We start from the raw sequence: 26,980 nt of genomic DNA, 5'->3' as shown, positions 1-26,980 counted from the left end.
TCTTGCAAAGTAGGAGTAGGGTTTTACACTTCTCAGCGGCTCGAACCTAGGTAAAAATCACCAGTGTTACCGGCATCGCGCTGTCTCATGACCTCCGCTCTTTGTGCAACGTGATCTCCCCCTTTCCGAACCACAAAGGGGCTCATGGCCCCATAGGTGATCATGTTCTCCCACGACACCTCTCATGCGATTTTTTATGATGGTTCAATATATTGGCCCAAGCGGTCTATATATATATATATATATTCTATCCATTTTTTATCGACAACAATAGTTGTCATTTGACTAAACGATAGATTCACTGGTCCGTCTTATGGTAGGTCATGGCGACATGCATGAATGACCAAAGTATCACTACGTGCATCCGCCCCGCTTACACGCAGTGGCAGGTGGGTCAAGCACCCTAACCTACGACATTATGTCATTATAGATATATCCAAGGGTGCTTTCAGGTTTGCGAGGCAGTGTTGGGGAAACGTAGTAATTTCAAAAAAAATCCTATGCACACGCAAGATCATGGTGATGCATAGCAACGAGAGGGGGAGAGTGTGATCTACGTACCCTTGTAGATCGACAACGGAAGCGTTAACTTGGTTGATGTAGTTGTACGTCTCCACGGCCCGACCGATCAAGCACCGAAACTACGGCACCTCCGAGTTCTAGCACACGTTCAGCTCAATGACGATCCCCGGACTCCGATCCAGCAACGTGTCGGTGAAGAGTTCCGTCAACACGACGGCGTGGTGACGATCTTGATGTACTACCGTCGCAGGGCTTCGCCTAAGCACCGCTACAATATTATCGAGGACTATGGTGGAAGGGGGCACCGCACACGGCTAAGAATATGATCACGTGGATCAACTTGTGTGTCTAGGGGTGACCCTTGCCTCCGTATATAAAGGATCCAAGGGGGGGTGCGGCCGGCCCTAGTAGGAGGTGCGCAGGAGGAGTCCTACTCCTACCGGGAGTAGGACTCCCCTTCCTTTCGTTGTCCAAGTAGGAGAGGGGGAAGGAGAGAAGGAAAAGGGGGGGCGCCGCCCCTCCCTCCTTGTCCAATTCGGACTAGGGGAGAGGGGGCGCGCGGCCTGCCCTGGCAGCCCCTCCTCTTCTCCACTTTAGGCCCATGAGGCCCATTAACCCCCCGGGGGGGGTTCCAGTAACCCCCCGGTGCTCCGGTTTTATCCGAAACTTCCCCGAAACACTTCCGGTGTCCGAATATAGCCGTCCAATATATCAATCTTTATGTCTCGACCATTTCGAGACTCCTCGTTATGTCCGTGATCACATCCGGGACTCCGAACTAACTTCGGTACATCAAAACTCATAAACTCATAATATAACTGTCACCGAAACCTTAAGCGTGCGGACCCTACGGGTTCGAGAACAATGTAGACATGACCGAGACATGTCTCCGGTCAATAACCAATAGCAGAACCTGGATGCTCATATTGGCTCCTACATATTCTACGAAGATCTTTTATCGGTCAGACCACATAACAACATACGTTGTTCCCTTTGTCATCGGTATGTTACTTGCCCGAGATTCGATCGTCGGTATCCCATACCTAGTTCAATCTCGTTACCGGCAAGTCTCTTTACTCGTTCCGTAATACATCATCTCACAACTAACTCATTAGTTGAAATGCTTGCAAGGCTTATGTGATGTGTATTACCGAGAGGGCCCAGAGATACCTCTCCGACAATCGGAGTGACAAATCCTAATCTCGAAATACGCCAACCCAACATGTACCTTTGGAGACACCTGTAGAGCACCTTTATAATCACCCATTTACGTTGTGACGTTTGGTAGCACACAAAGTGTTCCTCCGGCAAACGGGAGTTGCATAATCTCATAGTCATAGGAACATGTATAAGTCATGAAGAAAGCAATAGCAACATACTAAACGATCGGGTGCTAAGCTAATGGAATGGGTCATGTCAATCAGATCATTCACCTAATGATGTGATCCCGTTAATCAAATAACAACTCCTTGTTCATGGTTAGGAAACATAACCATCTTTGATTAACGAGCTAGTCAAGTAGAGGCATACTAGTGACACTCTGTTTGTGTATGTATTCACACATGTATTATGTTTCCGGTTAATACAATTCTAGCATGAATAATAAACATTTATCATGATATAAGGAAATAAATAATAAGTTTATTATTGCCTCTAGGGCATATTTCCTTCAGTCTCCCACTTGCACTAGAGTCAATAATCTAGATTACACAGTAATGATTCTAACACCCATGGAGCCTTGGTGTTGATCATGTTTTGCTCGTGGAAGAGGCTTAGTCAACAGGTCTGCAACATTCAGATCTGTATGTATCTTGCAAATCTCTATGTCTCCCACCTGGACTAGATCCCGGATGGAATTGAAGCATCTCTTGATGTGCTTGGTTCTCTTGTGAAATCTGGATTCCTTTGCCAAGGCAATTGCACCAGTATTGTCACAAAAGATTTTCATTGGACCCGATGCACTAGGTATGACACCTAGATCGGATATGAACTCCTTCATCCAGACTCCTTCATTTGCTGCTTCCGAAGCAGCTATGTACTCTGCTTCACATGTAGATCCCGCTACAACGCTTTGTTTAGAACTGCACCAACTGACAGCTCCACCGTTTAATGTAAACACGTATCCGGTTTGCGATTTAGAATCGTCCGGATTAGTGTCAAAGCTTGCATCAACGTAACCTTTTACGATGAGCTCTTTGTCACCTTCCTGCTAGACTTATAGCAAGGCACACATCAGGTCTGGTACACAGCATTGCATACATGATAGAGCCTATGGTTGAAGCATAGGGAACATCTTTCATTTTCTCTCTATCTTCTGCAGTGGTCGGGCATTGAGTCTTACTCAACTTCACATCTTGTAACACAGGCAAGAACCCTTTCTTTGCTTGATCCATTTTGAACTTCTTCAAAATTTTGTCAAGGTATGTGCTCTGTGATAGTCCAATTAAGCGTCTTGATCTATCTCTATAGATCTTAATGCCTAATATGTAAGCAGCTTCACCGAGGTCTTTCATTGAAAAACTCTTATTCAAGTATCCCTTTATGCTATCCAGAAATTCTATATCATTTCCAATTAGTAATATGTCATCCACATATAATATCAGAAATGCTACAGAGCTCCCACTCACTTTCTTGTAAATACAGGCTTCTCCAAAAGTCTGTATAGAACCAAATGCTTTGATCACACTATAAAAGCGTTTATTCCAACTCCGAGAGGCTTGCACCAGTCCATAAATGGATCGCTGGAGCTTGCACACTTTGTTAGCTCCCTTTGGATCAACAAAACCTTCTGGTTGCATCATATACAACTCTTCTTCTAGAAATCCATTCAGGAATGCAGTTTTGACATCCATCTGCCAAATTTCATAATCATAAAATGCGGCAATTGCTAACATGATTCAGACAGATTTAAGCATCGCTACGGGTGAGAAGGTCTCATCGTAGTCAATCCCTTGAACTTGCTGAAAACCTTTTGCGACAAGTCGAGCTTTGTAGACAGTAATATTACCGTCAGCGTCAGTCTTCTTCTTGAAGATCCATTTATTCTCAATTGCTTGCCGATCATCGGGCAAGTCAACCAAAGTCCATACTTTGTTCTCATACATGGATCCCATCTCAGATTTCATGGCTTCAAGCCATTTTGCGGAATCTGGGCTCACCATCGCTTCTTCATAGTTCGTAGGTTCATCATGATCTAGTAGCATGACTTCCAGAATAGGATTACCGTATCACTCTGGCGCGGATCTCACTCTGGTTGATCTACGAGGTTCAGTAGTATCTTGTTCTGAAGTTTCATGATCATCATCATTAGCTTCCTCACTAACTGGTGTAGGTGTCACAGAAACAGGTTTTTGTGATGTACTACTTTCCAATAAGGGAGTAGGTACAGTTACCTCATCAAGTTCTACTTTCCTCCCACTCACTTCTTTCGAGAGAAACTCCTTCTCCAGAAAGTTTCCGAACTTAGCAACAAAAGTCTTGCCTTCGGATCTGTGATAGAAGGTGTATCCAATAGTCTCCCTTGGATATCCTATGAAGACACATTTCTCTGATTTGGGTTCGAGCTTATCAGGTTGAAGCTTTTTCACATAAGCATCGCAGCCCCAAACTTTTAGAAACGACAACTTTGGTTTCTTGCTAAACCATAGTTCATAAGGCGTCGTCTCAACGGATTTTGATGGTGCCCTATTTAACGTGAATGCGGCCGTCTCCAAAGCATAACCCCAAAACGATAGCGGTAAATCAGTAAGAGACATCATAGATAGCACCATATCTAGTAAAGTATGATTACGACGTTCGGACACAACATTACGCTGTGGTGTTCCGGGTGGCGTGAGTTGCGAAACTATTCCACAATTTTTCAAATGTACACCAAACTCGTAACTCAAATATTCTCCTCCACGATCAGATCGTAGAAACTTTATTTTCTTGTTACGATGATTTTCAACTTCACTCTGAAATTCTTTGAACTTTTCAAACATTTCAGACTTATGTTTCATTAAGTAGATATACCCATATCTGCTTAAGTCATCTATGAAGGTGAGAAAATAACGATATCTGCCACGAGCCTCAATATTCATTGGACCACATACATCTGTATGTATGATTTCCAACAAATCTGTTGCTCTCTCCATAGTACCGGAGAACAGTGTTTTAGTCATCTTGCCCATGAGGCACGTTTCACAAGTACCAAGTGATTCATAATCAAGTGGTTCCAAAAGTCCAACAGTATGGAGTTTCTTCATGCGCTTCACACCGATATGACCTAAACGGCAGTGCCACAAATAAGTTGCACTATCATTATCAACTCTGTATCTTTTGGCTTCAACACTATGAATATGTATATCACTACTATCGAGATGCAACAAAAATAGACCACTCTTTAAGGGTGCATGACCATAAAAGATATTAGTCATATAAATAGAACAACCATTATTCTCAGATTTAAATGAATAACCGTCTCGCATCAAACAAGATCCAGATATAATGTTCATGCTTAACGCTGGCACCAAATAACAATTATTTAGGTCTAATATTAATCCCGAAGGTAGATGTAGAGGTAGCGTGCCGACTGCGATCGCATCGACTTTGGAACCGTTTCCCACGCGCATCGTCACCTCGTCCTTAGCCAATCTTCGCTTAATCCGTAGTCCCTGTTTCGAGTTGCAAATATTAGCAACAGAACCAGTATCAAATACCCAGGTGCTACTGCGAGCATTAGTAAGGTACACATCAATAACATGTATATCACATATACCTTTGTTCACCTTGCCATCCTTCTTATCCGCCAAATACTTGGGGCAGTTCCGCTTCCAGTGACCAGTCTGCTTGCAGTAGAAGCACTCAGTTTCAGGCTTAGGTCCAGGTTTGGGTTTCTTCTCTTGAGTAGCAACTTGCTTGCTGTTCTTTTTGAAGTTCCCCTTCTTCTTCCCTTTGCCCTTTTTCTTGAAACTAGTGGTCTTGTTGACCATCAACACTTGATGCTCCTTCTTGATTTCTACCTCCGCAGCTTTCAGCATTGCGAAGAGCTCGGGAATAGTCTTATTCATCCCTTGCATATTATAGTTCATCACGAAGCTCTTGTAGCTTGGTGGCAGTGATTGGAGAATTCTGTCAATGACGCAATCATCTGGAAGATTAACTCCCAATTGAATCAAGTGATTATTATACCCAGACATTTTGAGTATATGCTCACTAACAGAACTGTTCTCCTCCATCTTGCAGCTATAGAACTTATTGGAGACTTCATATCTCTCAATCCGGGCATTTGCTTGAAATATTAACTTCAACTCCTGGAACATCTCATATGCTCCATGATGTTCAAAACGTCGTTGAAGTCCCGATTCTAAGCCGTAAAGCATGGCACACTGAACTATCGAGTAGTCATCAGCTTTGCTCTGCCAGACGTTCATAACATCTGGTGTTGCTCCAGCAGCAGGCCTGGCACCCAGCGGTGCTTCCAGGACGTAATTCTTCTGTGCAGCAATGAGGATAATCCTCAAGTTACGGACCCAGTCCGTGTAATTGCTACCATCATCTTTCAACTTTGCTTTCTCAAGGAACGCATTAAAATTCAACGGAACAACAGCACGAGCCATCTATCTACAATCAAGCATAAACAAGCAAGATACTATCAGGTACTAAGTTTCATGATAAATTTAGGTTCAATTAATTTACTTAAAGAACTCCCACTTAGATAGACATCCCTCTAATCCTCTAAGTGATTACGTGATCCAAATCAACTAAACCATGTCCGATCATCACGTGAGATGGAGTAGTTTCATTGGTGAACATCACTATGTTGATCATATCTACTATATGATTCACGCTCGACCTTTCAGTCTCCGTGTTCCGAGGCCATATCTGTATATGCTTGGCTCGTCAAGTATAACCTGAGTATTCCGCGTGTGCAACTGTTTTGCACCCGTTGTATTTGAACGTAGAGCCTATCACACCCGATCATCACGTGGTGTCTCAGCACGAAGAACTTTCGCAACGGTGCATACTCAGGGAGAACACTTCTTGATAATTAGTGAGAGATCATCTTATAATGCTACCGTCAATCAAAGCAAGATAAGATGCATAAAAGATAAACATCACATGCAATCAATATAAGTGATATGATATGGCCATCATCATCTTGTGCTTGTGATCTCCATCTTCGAAGCACCGTCGTGATCACCATCGTCACCGGCGCGACACCTTGATCTCCATCGTAGCATCGTTGTCGTCTCGCCAATCTTATGCTTCCACGACTATCGCTACCGCTTAGTGATAAAGTAAAGCATTACAGCGCGATTGCATTGCATACAATAAAGCGACAACCATATGGCTCCTGCCAGTTGCCGATAACTCGGTTACAAAACATGATCATCTCATACAATAAAATTTAGCATCATGTCTTGACCATATCACATCACAACATGCCCTGCAAAAACAAGTTAGACGTCCTCTACTTTGTTGTTGCAAGTTTTACGTGGCTGCTACGGGCTTAAGCAAGAACCAATCTTACCTACGCATCAAAACCACAACGATAGTTTGTCAAGTTGGTGCTGTTTTAACCTTCGCAAGGACCGGGCGTAGCCACACTTGGTTCAACTAAAGTTGGAGAAACTGTCACCCGCAAGCCACCTATGTGCAAAGCACGTCGGGAGAACCGGTCTCGCGTAAGCGTACGCGTAATGTCGGTCCGGGCCGCTTCGTCCAACAATACCGCCGAACCAAAGTATGACATGCTGGTAAGCAGTATGACTTATATCGCCCACAACTCACTTGTGTTCTACTCGTGCATATAACATCAACATATAAAACCTAGGCTCGGATGCCACTGTTGGGGAAATGTAGTAATTTCAAAAAAAATCCTACGCACACGCAAGATCATGGTGATGCATAGCAACGAGAGGGGGAGAGTGTGATCTACGTACCCCTGTAGATCGACAACGGAAGCGTTACTTGGTTGATGTAGTCGTACGTCTCCACGGCCCGACCGATCAAGCACCGAAACTACGGCACCTCCGAGTTCTAGCACACGTTCAGCTCGATGACGATCCCCGGACTCCGATCCAGCAAAGTGTCAGGGAAGAGTTCCGTCAGCATGACGGCGTGGTGACGATCTTGATGTACTACTGTCGCAGGGCTTCGCCTAAGCACCGCTACAATATTATCGAGGACTATGGTGGAAGGGGGCACCGCACACGGCTAAGAATATGATCACGTGGATCAACTTGTGTGTCTAGGGGTGCCCCTTGCCTCCGTGTATAAAGGATCCAAGGGGGGGTGCGGGCGGCCCTAGTAGGAGGCGCGCAGGAGGAGTCCTACTCCTACCGGGAGTAGGACTCCCCTCCCTTTCCTTGTCCAAGTAGGAGAGGGGGAGGAGAGAAGGAAAAGGGGGGGCGCCGCCCCTCCCTCCTTGTCCATTTCGGACTAGGGGGAGAGGGGGCGCGCGGCCTTCCCTGGCAGCCCCTCCTCTTCTCCACTTTAGGCCCATGAGGCCCATTAACCCCCCGGGGGGTTCCGGTAACCCCCCGGTGCTCCGGTTTTATCCGAAACTTCCCCGGAACACTTCCGGTGTCCGAATATAGCCGTCCAATATATCAATCTTTATGTCTCGACCATTTCGAGACTCCTCGTTATGTCCGTGATCACATCTGGGACTCCAAACTAACTTCGGTACATCAAAACTCATAAACTCATAATATAACTGTCATCAAAACCTCAAGCGTGCGGACCCTACGGGTTCGAGAACAATGTAGACATGACCGAGACACGTCTCCGGTCAATAACCAATAGCGGAACCTGGATGCTCATATTGGCTCCTACATATTCTACGAAGATCTTTATCCGTCAGACCGCATAACAACATACGTTGTTCCCTTTGTCATCGGTATGTTACTTGCCCGAGATTCGATCGTCGGTATCCCATACCTAGTTCAATCTCGTTACCGGCAAGTCTCTTTACTCGTTCCGTAATACATCATCTCACAACTAACTCATTAGTTGCAATGCTTGCAAGGCTTATGTGATGTGTATTACCGAGAGGGCCCAGAGATACCTCTCCGACAATCGGAGTGACAAATCCTAATCTCGAAATACGCCAACCCAACATGTACCTTTGGAGACACCTGTAGAGCACCTTTATAATCACCCATTTACGTTGTGACGTTTGGTAGCACACAAAGTGTTCCTCCGGCAAACGGGAGTTGCATAATCTCATAGTCATAGGAACATGTATAAGTCATGAAGAAAGCAATAGCAACATACTAAACGATCGGGTGCTAAGCTAATGGAATGGGTCATGTCAATCAGATCATTCACCTAATGATGTGATCCCGTTAATCAAATAACAACTCCTTGTTCATGGTTAGGAAACATAACCATCTTTGATTAACGAGCTAGTCAAGTAGAGGCATACTAGTGACACTCTGTTTGTCTATATATTCACACATGTATTATGTTTCCGGTTAATACAATTCTAGCATGAATAATAAACATTTATCATGATATAAGGAAATAAATAATAACTTTATTATTGCCTCTAGGGCATACTTCCTTCAGGCAGATGCCACCAAAGTTGTGCATTGTGTATTTAAAGTTTTGAACATCACACCCTATATTCCTACATATATTTGGCCACTTCCAGGTGGTGCTTGACTTCTGGCCCCTCTCATCGATCTTCGACGACGCGCCCAACCGTGTGCCGGGCGGTCAAAGTTGTGCATTGGAATTTTGAACATCACAGACCACCCTTTTCACTCATATATATTTGGGCACATGCTGGTGTGGTTGTCTTCTGACCCTCACTAACATTTTTTTGTTGCAAAGACTCTATGCTCAACGGACACATGTATACTGGCTTAACTGTGTGTGATGCAAGTGCGCTATGAATCACCACGACTGCGCAAGCGTGAGCAAAGGTGGAGGTACTGGCTTAATAGTGTGCGATGCTAGTGCGCTGTAAAATCACCACCTGCGCAAGCTAAAGGCGGGTAGTTTATTTAGATTGAATTCCACGTCTGCGTCTGAAAATTAGGACGAACTGTGTGTGATAGACCAGCTACCTAGAAATCTAAAAACAAACTACTCGCCTTGAGCATTGCAAAAATTGGCAGTTCCGCCGCTTTTCCTTATTACCATACACACATATTCTTATTGGACTGTGTGCAATCTTGGGTACTCCTGCCTGCATCAATTCCTTTACCCAAATTTTAGTAGCCATTGTACTTCAAGCGTAGCCCACACTCCTCCAGCACCGACCTTATAGTAAAATTGCAGTAGCCGAGGCATTTGAACCGTCGCCCTCCCTCGTCCACCACCATATAAACCCACCACTACTGAAATTTTCAGTAGCCGTGGCGTATCCTCAAACACCACCCCGCCCCCTCCACAGTCCCCCACCCGGCCCCCTCCCCCTCGAACCCTAGCTCTCCGCCGCCAACCCCTATCGGTCTACCCATTCCTCCTAGCTTAGATAATAAAGTTTAGGTTACCTAGTGATTCCCATACCGTCGCCCACTCCCTTGAGTTTTTAGATGAGGCCTGCGGTGTCCCTCCCCACCAGATCCACATCCCCTACTCCAGAATGTCACAGCCTAAGCTCGACCGCGTATCCCAGGGATCCTGACGAGCGTTCGGCCAAGAAAAGGTTTATCATGGCCTCTTCGACGAACATTGGCGAGGTGGTCGTCATTCTCCCCGACCAATCGATCCCGAAGCAACACCTCACCGCAGAAGCCGGTGAAGACGTTTACTACGTTTCCATGCAGAAGGCTTCACGTTAGCGGGCCAGTGTATTACTGTATCTCAGGAAAGTCGGCTATGACAGCAAGCTCGTCGACAGCGATGGCTTCATGAGGGCCATGTCACGGGTTAAGTGGTCCATCCCCAACCCCTCTGGTTCAACCGCCGTTGATCTCTTTGACGGCCCTGCCGCTGATCTCCTCTACCACATGGTCAAGGATTTGCGATCCTTGTATGCCATCGAGCCCATTTTGTCATTTCTGAAGGACACTGTCTACGGCGGCGGCGTGGGATCCTCAATTGCCAAGTCAGATCTCATCGACCATGACCACGAGGAGGGCACTGCTACATCTTGAGCTTGCGTTGGTTTTCCCCGAAGAGGAAGGGATGATGCAGCAGAGTAGCGTAAGTATTTCCCTCAGTTTTTGAGAACCAAGGTATCAATCCAGTAGGAGGCCATGCTCAAGTCCCTCGTACCTGCACAAAACGATATCTACTCGCAACCAACGCGATTAGGGGTTGTCAAGCCCTTCACGGTCACTTACGAGAGTGAGATCTAATAGATAGACTATTTTTGGTATTTTTGGTATAGAGATGCAAAGTAAAAAGTGAAAGTGCGTTATATCGACTAGAGGGGGGTGAATAGGCGATTTTTACGAAAGTCTTCAAAACGTCAGAGTTACGAAGACAAACAGCGAAGATTATGCCTTTTACTATGCAGCGGAAGTTAGATTACACTAGGCCAGCCATGGTCATGTATTCAATAAAGTGAAAGCACACTGACAAACAACTGCAGTGTAATAAGGATCAGGTAGGAAGAAGTTATGAAGCCAAACAGATCATACATTCACATTGTGAAGACAAAAGATAAAGCAAGCATGCAATGGCTTCACAATGTGTAACAGTAAGAAAAGGAAGTGAAGATGAAACTAGTGACTCGTTGAAGACAATGATATGTTGCTGTGACAACTGTACGTCCGGTTGGAGCGGCTAGGTATTTAAACCTTAGGACACACAGTGCCGGACACCCAGTCCTGAACACACAGTCCAGGACACCAAGTCCTCACCGTATTCTCCTTGAGCTAAGGTCACTTAGTCCTCGCCCAATCACTCTGGTAAGTCTTCAAGGTAGACTCCCAAACCTTCACAGACTTCGTTCACTGGCAATCCACAATGTCTCTTGGATGCTCTGAACGCGATGCCTAACCATCTGGAGGATTCACAGTCCTCAAGTGTAATAAGTCTTCAGATCACACAGACCAGAAGACTTAAGTGATGCCCAATTTACTCTGGCTCTGGGTGGTTAGGGGTTTTCTTCTCACTAGGAATTTTCTCTCAAAGGCTTCGAGGTGGGTTGCTCTCAAACGACAAAAGTCGTGCACTGAAATCTGAGCAGCCAACCGTTTATGGTTGTGGGGGTGGGCTATTTATAGCCACTTGGCAACCCGACCTGATTTGTCCAAAATGACCCTGGGTCACTAAGGAACTGACACGTGTCTCAACGGTCAGATTTCAAACTCTCATGGCAACTTTGCTTGGGCTACAAGCAAAGCTGACTTGTCCGGCTCTGGACAAGATTCGCTCTCATTGTCTTCGCTCGAAGACATAGGTTTTTGATTTAGGCATCACTTCAGTCATTCTGACTGGTTCTCCTGGACCCCACTTAACAGTACGGTGGTTCCTATGACTCAACACAAAAGAAAAAGAACTACGAAAGATCTAAGTCTTCGAGCTCCATAGGCTTCATAACGTGTCTTCTTTTGTCATAGTCTTCAATGTGAATATCTTCATATACCACCTTTGTCTTCAATGTCTTCATACATTTTTAGGGGTCATCTCTGGTAGTAAAACCGAATCAATGAGGGACTTCTACCTGTGTTTTCCTGCAATTCTCACAAACACATTAGTCCCTCAACTAGGTTTGTCGTCAATACTCCAAAACCAACTAGGGGTGGCACTAGATGCACTTACAATCTCCCCCTTTTTGGTGATTGATGACAAACTAGTTGAAGTTTTCAACGGGGAATATAAGTTGTGAAGTTTGTAAAGGATAGGGAATTGTCTTCATAAGTTGCAAGGGCTCCCCCTGAAGATGTGCATATAAGTTAATTTGCTTTTGGAATGCAAATGCACATGGCAGGTTGTACTTGTGGAGATCCACTTCAGCTTATGATGACAATCCACTATGCATGTGAAAGTATATGAAGATAATGACATGCATAATGGAAAATGGACGTCTGCAGAATGAGATAAGTGCGGAATTTATCGTCGCACATGCGGAATTTATCTTCGCAAACAGAGTGGCAAACAAGTAGCAGACGACCATCGAGTTTTAGTGTTTACAACTCAAAGAACCAAATGAAGCAAAAACACAAGAGTTGTAAACACGAAGCAAAATATAACAAAACATAAGGCACCCGCCCATATTGACCCGCTTGAAGACTATAAACATCATATGCTTCTCCCCCTTTTGTCAGTAATGACCAAAAAGGTTTGAAGACATAGAGTTTTCTACGCGTTCCCAGGCGCAGCAGGGTCGGTGGAGTTATTTGGCGGTGCAGAGCTTGGAGGTGCTGAAGCAGGTGGTGGTGATGTAGCATCGTCGTCTTCATCAATGATCCTTGCAGTAACTGTGGCAGCAGATGAAGAAAACTCAGAGTCTTCAAGTGATGGTGTGTTGCGCATCACAGCCCTTCTAGGAGGTGTGGTGTCAAACTTGAAACGCTCTGTGAAGCCATCCTCTTCAAGTTCAGCTTCAGTACATATCATTGAGAGCCCTTTCCATGTACGACGGCAGGTTTCATGTGTAACGAAGACATTCTTGGTGGCTAGGTTTCGAAGACGATTGACATCCACCAAGAGGCTCTTCATCTGACGCTTTAGCCAGTCGTGATGCCTATCTTGCTTTTGGTGAAGGGCCACAAGAAGCTCTCGATCATTGAGGACACGAGCACGCTTCTTGGGTCTTGGAGCATTTGTGTTGTCTGTGGCTTCAGTAGATGCTGGTGCACGTGTAGTGCCAGCCAACGGATATACCCTGGATATGGCTTCAACACCTTCAACATTCTGCGTGAAGCTCTGGTGTTCTGCATTCTGAAGACTTATCGGTTGCTTGGCAGGCTCTGGATATATAGCTTCAGCGGAGGTATCCACATCTGGCAAGAAGATCCGATGGTTTCGGGCTGAGGGCTGATACGAGATCGCAGAGTGTAGTTTGATCAGCCTCATCACCCAAGGAGCATAGAACTTCAAACCAAATAAATCGGAGCCTGACGCTGCAAGTTGGCGTATGAAGAAATCCTGTGTGTTGAACCATTTTCCATGAAGGATACAGAATATCATAGTCTTCATAGCACCTTCGACCTTGGCATTTGGAGAGTGCCCTTTAATAGGCTAGAGAGTCCGCCGGATGATGTGATATATGGTTCTGGGCAGGAACTCAAAGTCTTCAACGAAGAACTCTGTTGGATAAGGAGCATCGTGGGGCAATGGCTTCATCATTGAGAGCATCTGACTCATATTTGGTTTAGGCCTCTGGAATATGCTCTCAATAGCTTTAGCATGTAGTTGACAGTCTTCCTCATAGTATTCGCCAGGAGTGGGCAGGCCGGTGAGCTCAATGATATCAAATGCATTGGCTTCATGATGGACATTTCCGGTCATCCACTCCAGTACCCAAGTCTTCGGATCTCTGTTGTATCCTTTAATGTGGAGGGTGGCATAGAACTGAAGCAGAAGCTCTTCATTCCAGTGCTCTTCATCAGTCACAAACGGCAGCAGACCCACTTGCCTGAAGCAATCCAAGGCTTCCTCAAGACATGGCAGACCAGCAATGGCTTCAACCTCAAGGCGCTTGTGCGGGAACATGCGACCTTGGTTGTATAGGATGCATGAATAATAGTTGCGCTGAGAATAGCTCCAGAACCTATCTGATACAATCCTTTCCCTTGAATAGGGGTTCTTGGAGCTATTGAAAAATGTATTGTCTACCTTGAAGCTGTTGATGTCAAAGGAACCAGGTGCTGATGCAGGACCTGGGAACCTTGGCAGCCTTGGGACTGGCTTCTGAACATGAGGCCTGTGCTCAATATGATAATCGAATTGAGGACCTGCAGCAGACTCAGGAACAGAAGTGTCTGGCTCAGTAGCTTCGCTGTCGGCTGAAGCATTTGGTGGGGCGGGATCCACATTGGCTTCAATGTTTGTGGTGGCAGCCGCAACATTTTCTTCCTCCGCTTGTGTAGTTGGAGGGACAACCTCAGGCACGTTCTCCTGGAGAACTGCATCTTGATGGAGCGGGGAGTGGGTTCTGGTGGTGCTTCTTCATTGTCTTCGGCTGATGCAGCCAGAACTTCTGCAGTATGGACTTGAGGCCGTGGACCTTTGCGAAGCCTACGGAACGCAGACGACGCTTGTGGGGTCGGAGTGGGCTGGGCCTCAAGGTCTTCTTCCTCCTGAGGGCGATCCGCCCATGACTCATCTTGTGCCATTGGCGTCAGAGGACGACCAATACTGATGAGTTCGCTTGTTTCAAGCTGAGGAAGGGCTGCATCATCTTGTACATTGTCTTGGTGACCAATGTCTTCAGCAGCTATGGGGTCGGCTGCTGGAATATCTTCAGCTTCAGGAGCCTCTGTGGGAGCAGGCTCATGAACTGTCAGCTGACGTTCTGCATTGGGGTGAATGACAGAGAGGGGTTCAACCATCAAGGGCTCTGTGGGAGCAGCCCGAGCTTTCTTGATCTTGCGCTTCTTCTTGGTGGGGTCAGAAGGAGAGGCTTCAGAGTGTTTCCTCTTCCTAGCTTCAGCCTCTGCATTCCGTGTCTTCTTAAGCTCTGAAGCGGTTGACCGGCTCTTTGGCTTCGAGCCAGTCGTGGCGGTTGGGAAGACAATCGGAATAGCTTCTTGTCTTGGTGCCTCTGGTTCATTCACAGCAGGCTGCTTCTTCTTCTTCGCGGCCATCTTGGGGTCGATGCTAGGATGCCCAAGTGCCTTGCGCTTCTCGGCCTCATTGTAGGCCTGCACACATCGTTCTGCCAGAGACTTCATCCGCTCACGCGAGCCCTGAGCTTCAGCATGCTTCTTCAGGAAATTTTCCTTGAGCTCATGCAACATGGTTTTGAAGCTCTTCACTTCCTGCACGCTGAGCCTGGCCATGTGCTTCTTGAACTGAGCCTTTTCATGATCAATTTTCTGCTTCAGCTCAACTATGCGCTGAGCAATGGCAAGTTCTGAAGCAATTGCGCCTTGGAAGGCGACGCTGAGACCGACAGGCAGCTGCAGATCTTCGAAGCTGATGTCTGGTGAGGCAAACCATTCATCGATGAAGTTGTGGATGATGGCGACATCAAAGAGAGGCAAATTGTTGAAGATTTCAGCTTCTTCTTTGCTTTTGATAAGCTGCTCTAGAGCGTCATCTCCCAGATCTTCATCGCTTGATAGATCAATGGCTTCGCTGCGCAGAATGGCAGCAGCAGTGAGCTCTTTGCCTGTTTGTTGCTGGGGCTCCTTTTCCTTCTGGGGCTTGGAGACGCGGGATACGTCTTCAGACTGCACACTGACTTCAGGAGGTGCAGTTTTCAATGGCTTCGCCCTTGAGATTTTTGAGGCAGGGGCCGGCTTTGAAGCTTTTGGTTTCTTTGTCTGCTTTGGCTTCGGCACAGCAGGAGCTTCATCAGACTCAGAGTCAGCTGGAGGGTCATTTACGGCAGTCCCTTGGACTAAGATGTGGGTGATCAGGCCCTCAAGATTGGCAAACGGACCGATGACATTGGGTTCCGCGTCGCGTGTGCCATCTGCCCTTGGTGCGGAGGGACCAGGGTTGAAGTCTAACCCAAATTTCTTCTTGTTTAGCTTCGCTGATTGTTGGGCAAACTGGAAAGTTGCGCTTGAAGAGATTGTCGTCACGACACCAGAGGAGTGACGACGGATGCGCATCATCAGGCTGTGGTCCTCGGACCATGCATGGGTAGAAGCCTTGAGCAATGGCTTCATCTCTGGTCCTGGGCAGAGATTCTTGAAAGGATGTCCCCCCATGGTCTCTTGATGGCACTTTTCTCAGCATACTCCTCAGTGACGAAGCGGTATTTGAACCACTGTTCTGCCCAATAGCGTCGAATCCATTGGATTCGGGTCTTGCGCTGCCCATAGCTCTCTTCTGGATCTGTTTTGTACATTTCTGCCAAGTCTTCAGGCAGATCTTTGGAAGTTCCCTCACGTCTCTGTCTGCCCCCCTTCCTTGCTGCTGCTTCTGAAGCCATAAACTTTAACTTGAAAGGCTTCAAAACTTTCAAAGGCTTCAAAGGCTTTCTTTTTCTGGACCAAAAGGAACTGGCTTTAGGAGAGTTTATGTGATGCTGTAGGAATTCTGCAAATGAATGCAGACTATGAGAACCGAAGGATTCTCCCACGGACATGTACCTGTGACAGCATTAAGGTGCGAGGGAAGGGGAAGAGGTCATATGCATTCTCAGAAGTTTTTGAAGATTAATCAGCTTAGAAGACATTGACCTCATCGTGCGAAGACATTCACTCATAGACAAGAAGTTGGTTCTAGATTTGTACGAACCAACAGATCAGTACAAGTGAGGAATCTAACTACTTCATGAAGCACAAGTGAATATACTAGGCATGTTTTGAGATGCAGATTGACAGATCTATCTTATGTGAAGAGAAACTTCTTATGGTAGAAAGTGACAGAACCATGAGATCAAAAGAGGCTGTAAAAAGAAGTTTTATTTACCACACTTGGAACTGCTAGACGGAAGTGGGAGATGATGCCGAGCAGTTCAGTCCTCCGTGCCCTAACTTGGCGACAGAAGACACCTACGGTGACGGCGGAGAGGATGATGTTCGCAGTCGGCGTGAAGACAGCGTCGGAGAGGTTGCGGCAGCGAAGCGCTTCGTCACCGGCGTCGTCGAGAGCTAGCGGTGGCGCTAGGGTTCGTGTGAGGGTGGAAGAAGGAGATAATGACCGCGGTAAGTGTGAACTTATAGGCGCAGGGGCGGCACTGCGCTATTACTCAGGTGCCCCTGGCGATTCGCATTTGAGTAGTACGTGGCCATCATGCAGTATTTTGGGGGCAGTTCCACATCCCACACACGCCTGGATTGTCGGGCGGTCATTCCTACTTCTCCGGATTTTATGTGGAGGAATGAGCATTAAAACGGACTTTATGGTTGTCTCTATATCTTCAGCTGACAAGGACACAGTGAAGACATTCGACAGTTTCAATAGAATGCATATGACTTGGAGAGATAGAATTTGAGATAGAAAGCATAGAGAGATTAGGGTCCGATCACATTCACTTAGTTCAAAAGATTCAACCAAGAAGACATAGCTATAAGTGAATGCTGTAGAGGACAGAACACTAGTATATATATATATATCTATACAATCAACGTAGTGAAGATAATCATGAAGACATGTTGAAGCAACAATGTGAAGACAACCAAATGTGAAGATATTGCAAGGTAACGCCATGAGTGAAACACTTCAAAATAGAACGTTTGGTGGTGGCGTTACCCACCGTATAGGAAGTATTAGACCCAGACACGGCGCACAATTATCGTGGCGCTCCGAAGTCAAATTCCACATTAATGTATTCACACTTAGAATGTATGTCTTCATTGATTGAAGATATACTTTACTTTGTGTGTTGCACATCTAAGTCATCAATATGCATAAGTGTTAGGATGTGTGCCTGATCACAGGACATTTGAGGATTCCAAGATATTTAGCTCACACCGTAACTTGCAAAATCTCTTCTCATCCAAGGGCTTGGTGAAGATATCTGCCAATTGCTCTTCAGTGTTGACGTGTATGATATCAATGTCTTCCTTCACAACATGATCTCTGAGAAAGTGATGACGAATTTCAATGTGCTTTGTCTTCGAGTGCTGAACTGGGTTGTTGGCAATCTTGATGGCGCTTTCGTTGTCGCAGTAAAGTGGCACTTGCTTCAGATGAATGCCATAGTCCTTGAGTGTTTGCTTCATCCACAGAAGCTGAGCGCAGCAAGATCCAGCAGCAATGTATTCAGATTCAGCAGTGGAGAGAGATACACAGTTCTGCTTCTTTGAAGACCAACATACAAGTGATCGTCCCAGAAAGTGACATGTGCCTGATGTAGACTTGCGATCAACCTTGTCACCAGCATAATCAGCATCCGAAAATCCAACCAAATCAAACTCTGAGCCCTTTGGATACCATAATCCTAGAGTTGGGGTGTGAGCCAAATATCGAAGAATTCGCTTCACAGCTAAGTGATGCGACTCCTTTGGTGCCGCTTGAAATCGAGCACACATGCAAACACTAAGCATAATATCTGGCCTAGATGCACATAAATAAAGCAAAGAACCAATCATGGAGCGGTATACCTTTTGATCGAACTCTTTACCATTGTCGTCAGGACCTAGATGATGTTTGGCTGGCATTGGTGTTGTGAAGCCTTTGCAGTCTTGCATACCGAACTTCTTCAGGCAATCTTTGAGATACTTCTCTTGAGATATGAAGATGCCATTGCGTTGTTGTCGTATTTGAAGACCAAGGAAGAACTTCAGCTCCCCCATCATGGACATCTGATATTGCTCTTGCATCATATATCCAAACTCTTCACTGTACTTCTGATTGGTGCAGCCGAAGATAATGTCATCCACATATATTTGGCACACAAACAGTTCACCATCATATGTCTTCGTGAAAAGAGTGGGATCCAGGGAACCAGGTATGAAGCCTTTGCTCTTCAGGAAGTATTTGAGTGTGTCATACCAGGCCCTAGGGGCTTGTTTGAGGCCATACAGTGCCTTGTTGAGCTTGTATACCATGTCAGGATGTTTTGGATTTTCAAAGCCAGGTGGTTGTGCAACATACACTTCTTCTTCAATCTTGCCATTGAGAAAGGCACTTTTCACATCCATTTGATATAGAAGTATGTTATGATGATTTGCATAGGCCAGCAGTATGCGTATGGCTTCAAGCCTAGCCACAGGAGCAAATGTTTCATCGAAGTCAATGCCCTCCACTTGAGTATATCCTTGAGCAACGAGACGAGCTTTGTTTCTGACAACTTGACCATGCTCATCTTGCTTGTTGCGGTATATCCATTTGGTGCCTATTATGTTGTGCTTCCGTGGATCAGGACGCTTAACCAGTTCCCATACATTATTCAGCTCAAACTGTTGAAGCTCTTCTTGCATAGCTTGAATCCATTCAGGTTCCATGAAGGCTTCTTCAACTTTCTTGGGTTCTGATATTGATACGAATGCGAAGTGCCCACAGAAATTTGCTAGCTGAGTTGCCCTTGAACGAGTGAGTGGACCAGGTGCATTGATGCTGTCAATTATTCTGTCAATCTGCACTTCATTGGCAACACGAGGATGTACAGGGCGAAGACTTTGCTCTTGCTGATCTGTGTTGTTGTTGGGAGGAATGTCTTCAGGCTGAGCATTGTCTTCATGTTGATCAGGTGCTGAGATGATAAGTTCTTCTTCAGGATGAGCTTCAGAAGGTATAATCTCTCCAGTTCCCATAAGCTTGATTGATTCACTAGCTGGAACTTCATCTAGCACATTTGGCAGTTGCTCTCTTTGTGAACCATTTGTCTCATCGAACCGCACATCCACTGTTTCAACCACTTTGTAATGAAAGAGATTGAAGACTCTGTAGGAGTGCGAATCCTTTCCATATCCAAGCATAAAGCCCTCATGTGCTTTTGGTGCAAACTTTGAGGTGTGGTGTGGGTCCTTGATCCAGCACCTTGCGCCAAATACTCTGAAGTAACTGACATTTGGCTTCTTGCCAGTTAGGAGTTCATAAGATGTCTTGTTCAGAAGCTTGTGAAGATAAACACGATTGATTGTATGGCATGCAGTGTCAATGGCTTCAGTCCAGAATTTTCTTGGAGTCTTGTATTCATCTAGCATTGTTCTGGCCATCTCAATGAGTGTTCTGTTCTTGCGTTCGACGACGCCATTCTGCTGTGGCGTGTACGGAGCTGAGAATTCATGTGTGATGCCCAAGGTATCAAGATATGTATCAAGGCCAGTGTTCTTGAATTCAGTGCCATTGTCACTTCTGATGTGCTTTATCTTGGCGCCAAAATTGTTCATAGCTCGATTGGCGAAGCGTCTGAAGACATCCTGCACTTCAGTCTTGTAAAGGATTATGTGCACCCAAGTATATCTAGAGTAATCATCAACAATGACGAAGCCATAGAGGCAAGCAGTAGTAGTAAAAGTTGAGTAGTGAGTGGGACCGAAAAGATCCATGTGGAGCAGTTCGAAGGGTTGTGTAGTAGTCATGATTGTCTTCGAAGGATGTTTTGCCCTTGTCATCTTCCCTGCTTCACAGGCACCGCATAAGTGATCTTTCTTGAACTTGACGCCCTCGATGCCTATGACATGCTTCTTCTTCGCAAGGGTGTGGAGGTTCCTCATGCCAGCATGCCCAAGCCTCGATGCCAAAGCCAGCATTCTGAAGCTTTTGCAAGAAGACATACTGCAAGTTGTGGTCCTGCTGAGAAATCTACCACGTACAAATCACCTTTCCGATACCCTTCAAACACTAGAGACTTGTCAGATTCCATTAGTACCAGGCAACGATATTTTCCAAACATTACGATCATATTCAAATCGCAAAGCATTGAGACAGACATTAAGTTGAAGCCAAGGGATTCAACAAGCATGACTTTATCCATGTGTTGATCCTTTGAGATTGCAACTCTACCTAGACCCAATACCTTACTTTTACCAGTGTCAGCAAATGTGATGTGGCTCTTGTCGGATGGACGTAATGTTGAGTCCATAAGAAGGCTTCTTTTGCCAGTCATGTGATTTGTACACCCACTGTCAATAATCCATTCTGAAGACTTTGAAGTCGCTGGTGTCGTACCCTACAGTGCAGTTAGGGGGATAGGCTTCACGAAGAGAATTGTGAAGCAAAAACATTTGACGAACCAGTGGGTTATGAAAACTTAGATCCAGATTAGGACTAATAGGGAGAGTAGCATGCGATTCAGGAACGAAGTACATAATGATGCCATTCGGGCATTTTATCTTGCGCCCTACAAGATTTTTAAGGTCCCCAGCAATAGCATCAGAAGATTTTGTTTTTCTGCTGGAGACCTTTCCCTGCAAAAGAGAGTTAAGCTTTCTTAACCACCCACATCTTCAAGGGTGGCTTAGAAGCAATAAGTCTAAGTGCAGCATCTGAGAATTTTGGCTTTGAAGCCTTAGCAAACAGTCTAGCAGGTGGACAATAATACTCATAGGAATAAGCAGAATAATTTTTGGTCATATGAACATGACGTTCGAAGAACCGCTCTCATATTCATATGCCTGAGTATGGTTTCCCTGCAAAACATTTGCGTTAGTGTGACTCAGGTGAGTCCTCTGTTTGTATGAAGCCTTTGGACCGTATGAAGCCTTTGGTCTGAGGTTTGTCTTCTTCAAGTGAGGTGTCATGAAGACATTCACAGGAAGATTTTCCAGACACTTTTTCGGAACCCAGATCTTCTTCATAGGCGGTCCATTCCTGCAGTTAGTACCAATGTACCTGGCAAACACTTCACCATTCTGATTCTTAAACAGTTTATAGTTTGCATCAAAGGATTCATCAATGATAATGGGGTTAGCACAAGTGAAGCCAGATAAATTGGATGGATCTGCTGAAAGTTCCTTTGCAGCAACCCATGTGGTTTTGGGGTACTGCTCAGGTTTCCAGTAAGAGCCATCTGCATTTATTTTCCTCACGAACCCAACACCCTCTTTCCTAGGGTTTCGGTTCAGAATCTGCTTCTTGAGGACATCACATAATGTCTGATGTCCTTTAAGACTTTTGTACATCCCTGTTTCAAGCAATGTCTTCAACCTAGCATTCTCATCAGCAATAGCAGTGGTATCCTCAGCAGAGGGGTTAGTTACCACATCAACAGTTGAAGATATTGCAACAGCAGTAGCAGTGGAACATTCAGCAACAGAAGTAGCATTATCACGCTCAATGCATTTAAGACATGGTGGTTCAAATCCTTCCTGAGCGGGACTGATCTGTTCGGCGCGAAGTGACTCGTTTTCCTTTTGAAGATCTTCATGAGCCGCTCTCAATTTCTCAAGTTCTTGCTTCCTTTGAAGATAATCATAGGAAAGCTTTTCATGAGTTGTTGAGAGAGTATCAAGACGATCTTCAAGTTCCTGATACTTAACGTGAAGATTTTTTATGTCTTCAATTAAGGATTCAGATCGAGTCATTTCAGCACCCAACAGATCATCGCTTCTGTCTAACAGTTTTTGAATATGTTCCATAGCTTTCTGTTGTTCAGTTGCAATTTTAGCAAGTGTTTTGTAGCTGGGTTTTGAATCACAGTCAGAGTCATCGTCACTAGATGTTTGATAGCGAGTAGTGCGTGTGTTTACCTTGGCACCGCGTGCCATGAAGCAGTAGGTAGGAGTGGAGTCGTTCTTGTCATTTGCGTCGGTGTCGGTGATGCAGTCATTGTCTTCAGTGTTGAAGATGGACTTGGCGACGTATGCTGTAGCCAGACTCGCAATGCCAGAATCAGACTCCTCCTCAGACTCCACCTCTGCCTCCTCAGAAGCGGACTCCTCCTCTGAATCCATTTCCTTGCCAACAAACGCACGTGCCTTGCCAGATGAGCTCTTCTTGTGTGATGAAGACTTTGAGGAAGACTTGGAAGAAGACTTTGAGTATTTCTTCTTCTTCTTGTCGTCAGAATCATATTCCTTGCTCTTCTTCTTCCTTCTGTTCTCATTGTCCCACTGTGGACACTCAGAGATGAAGTGTCCAGTTTTCTTGCACTTGTGACATGTTTTCTTCTTGTAGTCATGAGCAGAAGCTTCATCATTCCTTGAGCTTGATCGTGAAGATTTTCTGAAGCCTTTCTTCTTGGTGAATTTTTGGAACTTCTTCACTAGCATTGCAAGTTCCCTTCCAATGTCTTCAGGATCATCAGAACTGCTGTCAGATTCTTCTTCAGATGAGGAAACAGCTTTTGCCTTCAAGGCACGAGTTCGCCCATAGTTTGGACCGTAGATATCTCTTTTCTCAGAAAGCTGAAACTCATGTGTGTTGAGCCTCTCAAGTATGTCAGACGGATCGAGTGTCTTGAAATCAGGACGTTCTTGAATCATCAGGGCTAGGATGTCAAACGAACTATCAAGTGATCTCAGCAGCGTCTTGACGATTTCATGTTTGGTGATCTCAGTGGCGCCGAGGGCTTGAAGCTCATTTGTGATGTCAGTGAGCCGATCAAATGTGTGCTGGACATTCTCATTGTCATTTCGCTTGAAGCGGTTGAAGAGGTTGCGAAGAACACTGATTCTTTGATCTCTCTGGGTTGAGACGCCTTCATTGACCTTGGAGAGCCAGTCCCAGACCAGCTTGGATGTCTTCAAGGCACTCACACGGCCATACTGTCCTTTTGTCAGATGGCCACAGATGATATTTTTGGCAGTAGAGTCCAGTTGAGTGAACTTCTTGACATCAGCAGCAGTGACACCTTCTCCAGCCTTGGGAACGCCGTTCTCGACGACATACCATAGGTCGACGTCAATGGCTTCAAGATGCATGCGCATCTTATTCTTCCAGTAGGGATATTCAGTTCCATCGAAGACGGGGCACGCAGCGGAGACTTTGATTATCCCTGCAGTCGACATAGCTAAAACTCCAGGTGGTTAAACCGAATCACACAGAACAAGGGAGCACCTTGCTCTGATACCAATTGAAAGTGCGTTATATCGACTAGAGGGGGGGTGAATAGGCGATTTTTATGAAAGTCTTCAAAACGTGAGAGTTATGAAGACAAACAGCGAAGATTATGCCTATTACTATGCAGCGGAAGTTAGATTACACTAGGCCAGCCATGGTCATGTATTCAATAGAGTGAAAGCACAATGACAAACAACTGCAGTGTAATAAGGATCAGGTAGGAAGAAGTTATGAAGCCAAACAGATCATACATTCACGTTGTGAAGACAAAAGATAAAGCAAGCATGCAATGGCTTCACAATGTGTAACAGTAAGAAAAGGAAGTGAAGATGAAACCAGTGACTCGTTGAAGACAATGATATGTTGGACCAGTTCCAGTTGCTGTGACAACTGTACGTCTGGTTGGAGCGGCTAGGTATTTAAACCTTAGGACACACAGTCCCGGACACCCAGTCCTGAACACACAGTTCAGGACACCAAGTCCTCACCGTATTCTCCTTGAGCTAAGGTCACTTAGTCCTCGCCCAATCACTCTGGTAAGTCTTCAAGGTAGACTCCCAAACCTTCACAAACTTCGTTCACTGGCAATCCACAATGTCTCTTGGATGCTCTGAACGCGACGCCTAACCGTCTGGAGGATTCACAGTCCTCAAGTGTAATAAGTCTTCAGATCACACAGACAAGAAGACTTAAGTGATGCCCAATTTACTCTGGCTCTGGGTGGTTAGGGCTTTTCTTCTCACTAGGAATTTTCTCTCAAAGGCTTCGAGGTGGGTTGCTCTCAAACGACAAAAGTCGTGCACTGAAATCTGAGCAGCCAACCGTTTATGGTTGTGGGGGTGGGCTATTTATAGCCACTTGGCAACCCGACCTGATTTGTCCAAAATGACCCTGGGTCACTAAGGAACTGACACGTGTCTCAACGGTCAGATTTCAAACTCTCATGGCAACTTTGCTTGGGCTACAAGCAAAGCTGACTTGTCCGGCTCTGGACAAGATTCGCTCTCATTGTCTTCGCTCGAAGACATAGGTTTTTGATTTAGGCATCACTTCAGTCGTTCTGACTAGTTCTCCTGGACCCCACTTAACAGTACGGTGGTACCTATGACTCAACACAAAAGAAAAAGAACTACGAAGGATCTAAGTCTTCAAACTCCATAGGCTTCACAACGTGTCTTCTTTTGTCATAGTCTTCAATGTGAATATCTTCATATACCACCTTTGGCTTCAATGTCTTCATACATTTTACGGGTCATCTCTGGTAGTAAAACCGAATCAGTGAGGGACTTCTACCTGTGTTATCCTGCAATTCTCACAAACACATTAGTCCATCAACTAGGTTTGTCGTCAATACTCCAAAACCAACTAGGGGTGGCACTAGATGCACTTACAAAAAGTAAAGGCAAAGTAAATAGCAAAACAATATTAAAGTGATGGAGATTGATATGATGAGAATAGACCCGGGGGCCATAGGTTTCACTAGTGGCTTCTCTCAAGAGCATAAGTATTCTACGGTGGGTGACCAAATTACTGTTGAGCAATTGACAGAATTGAGCATAATTACGAGAATATCTAGGCATGATCATGTATATAGGCATCACGTCCGTGACAAGTAGACCGAAACGATTATGCATCTACTACTATTACTCCACTCATCCACCGCTATCCAGCATGCATCTAGAGTATTAAGTTAAAAACAGAGTAACGCCTTAAGCAAGATGACATGATGTAGAGAGATAAATTCATGCAATATGAAATAAACCCCATCTTGTTATCCTCGATGGCAACGATGCAATACGTGCCTTGTTGCCCCTTCTGTCACTGGGAAAGGACACCGCAAGATCGAACCCAAAGCTAAACACTTCTCCCATGGCAAGAACTACCAATCTAGTTGGCCAAACAAAACGGATAATTCGGAGAGACTTGCAAAGATAACCAATCATACATAAAAGAATTCAGAGAAGATTCAAATATTATTCATAGATAGACTTGATCAAAAACCCACAATTCATCGATCTCAACAAACACACCGCAAAAAGAAGATTACATCGAATAGATCTCCATGAGAGAGGGGGAGAACTTTGTATTGAGATTCAAAGAGAGAGAAGAAGCCATCTAGCTATTAACTATGGACCCGAAGGTCCGAGGTAAACTACTCACACTTCATCGGAGAGGCTATGGTGATGTAGAAGCCCTCCGTGATGACGACCCTCTTCCGGCGGAGCTCCAGAACAGGCCCCGAGATGGGATCTCATGGATACAGAAAGTTGCGGCGATGGAATTAGGTTTTTGGCTCCTGTTCTGATCGTTTGGGGGTACGTGTGTATATATAGGAGGAATAAGTACACCGGAGGAGCAACGAGGGGCCCACGAGGCAGGGGGCGCGCCCTAGGGGGGGCGCCCCCACCCTCGTGACCGCCTCTTTTGTTCCTTGGAGCAGGGTCCAAGTCTCCTGGATCACGTTCGGTGAGAAAATCACGTTCCCGAAGATTTTATTCTGTTTGGACTCCGTTTGATATTCTATTTCTCCGAAACACTGAAATAGGCAAAAAAACAGCAATTCTGGGTTGGGCCTCCGATTAATAGGTTAGTCCCAAAAATAATATAAAAGTGGAAAATAAAGCCCAATATAGTCCAAAACAGTAGATAATATAGCATGGAGCAATAAAAAATTATAGATACGTTGGAGACGTATCAGGTATCCCCAAGCTTAATTCCTGCTCGTCCTCGAGTAGGTAAATGATAAAAAGAATTTTTTTGATGCGGAGTGCTACTTGGTATAATTTCAATGCAAATCTTCTTAATTGTGGTATGAATATTCAGATTAGAAAGATTCAAGACAAAAGTTTATATTGACATAAAAATAATAATACTTCAAGCATACTAACAAAGCAATTATGTCTTCTCAAAACAACATGGCCAAAGAAAGTTATCCCTACAAAATCATATAGTCTGGCGATGCTCTATCTTCACCACACAAAATATTTAAATCATGCACAAC

The sequence above is a fragment of the Triticum aestivum genome, chromosome 5A (genome assembly GCF_018294505.1).
Source record: "Triticum aestivum cultivar Chinese Spring chromosome 5A, IWGSC CS RefSeq v2.1, whole genome shotgun sequence".
NCBI classification, from domain to species: Eukaryota; Viridiplantae; Streptophyta; class Magnoliopsida; order Poales; family Poaceae; genus Triticum; species Triticum aestivum.
This window is presented reverse-complemented; position numbering follows the sequence as displayed.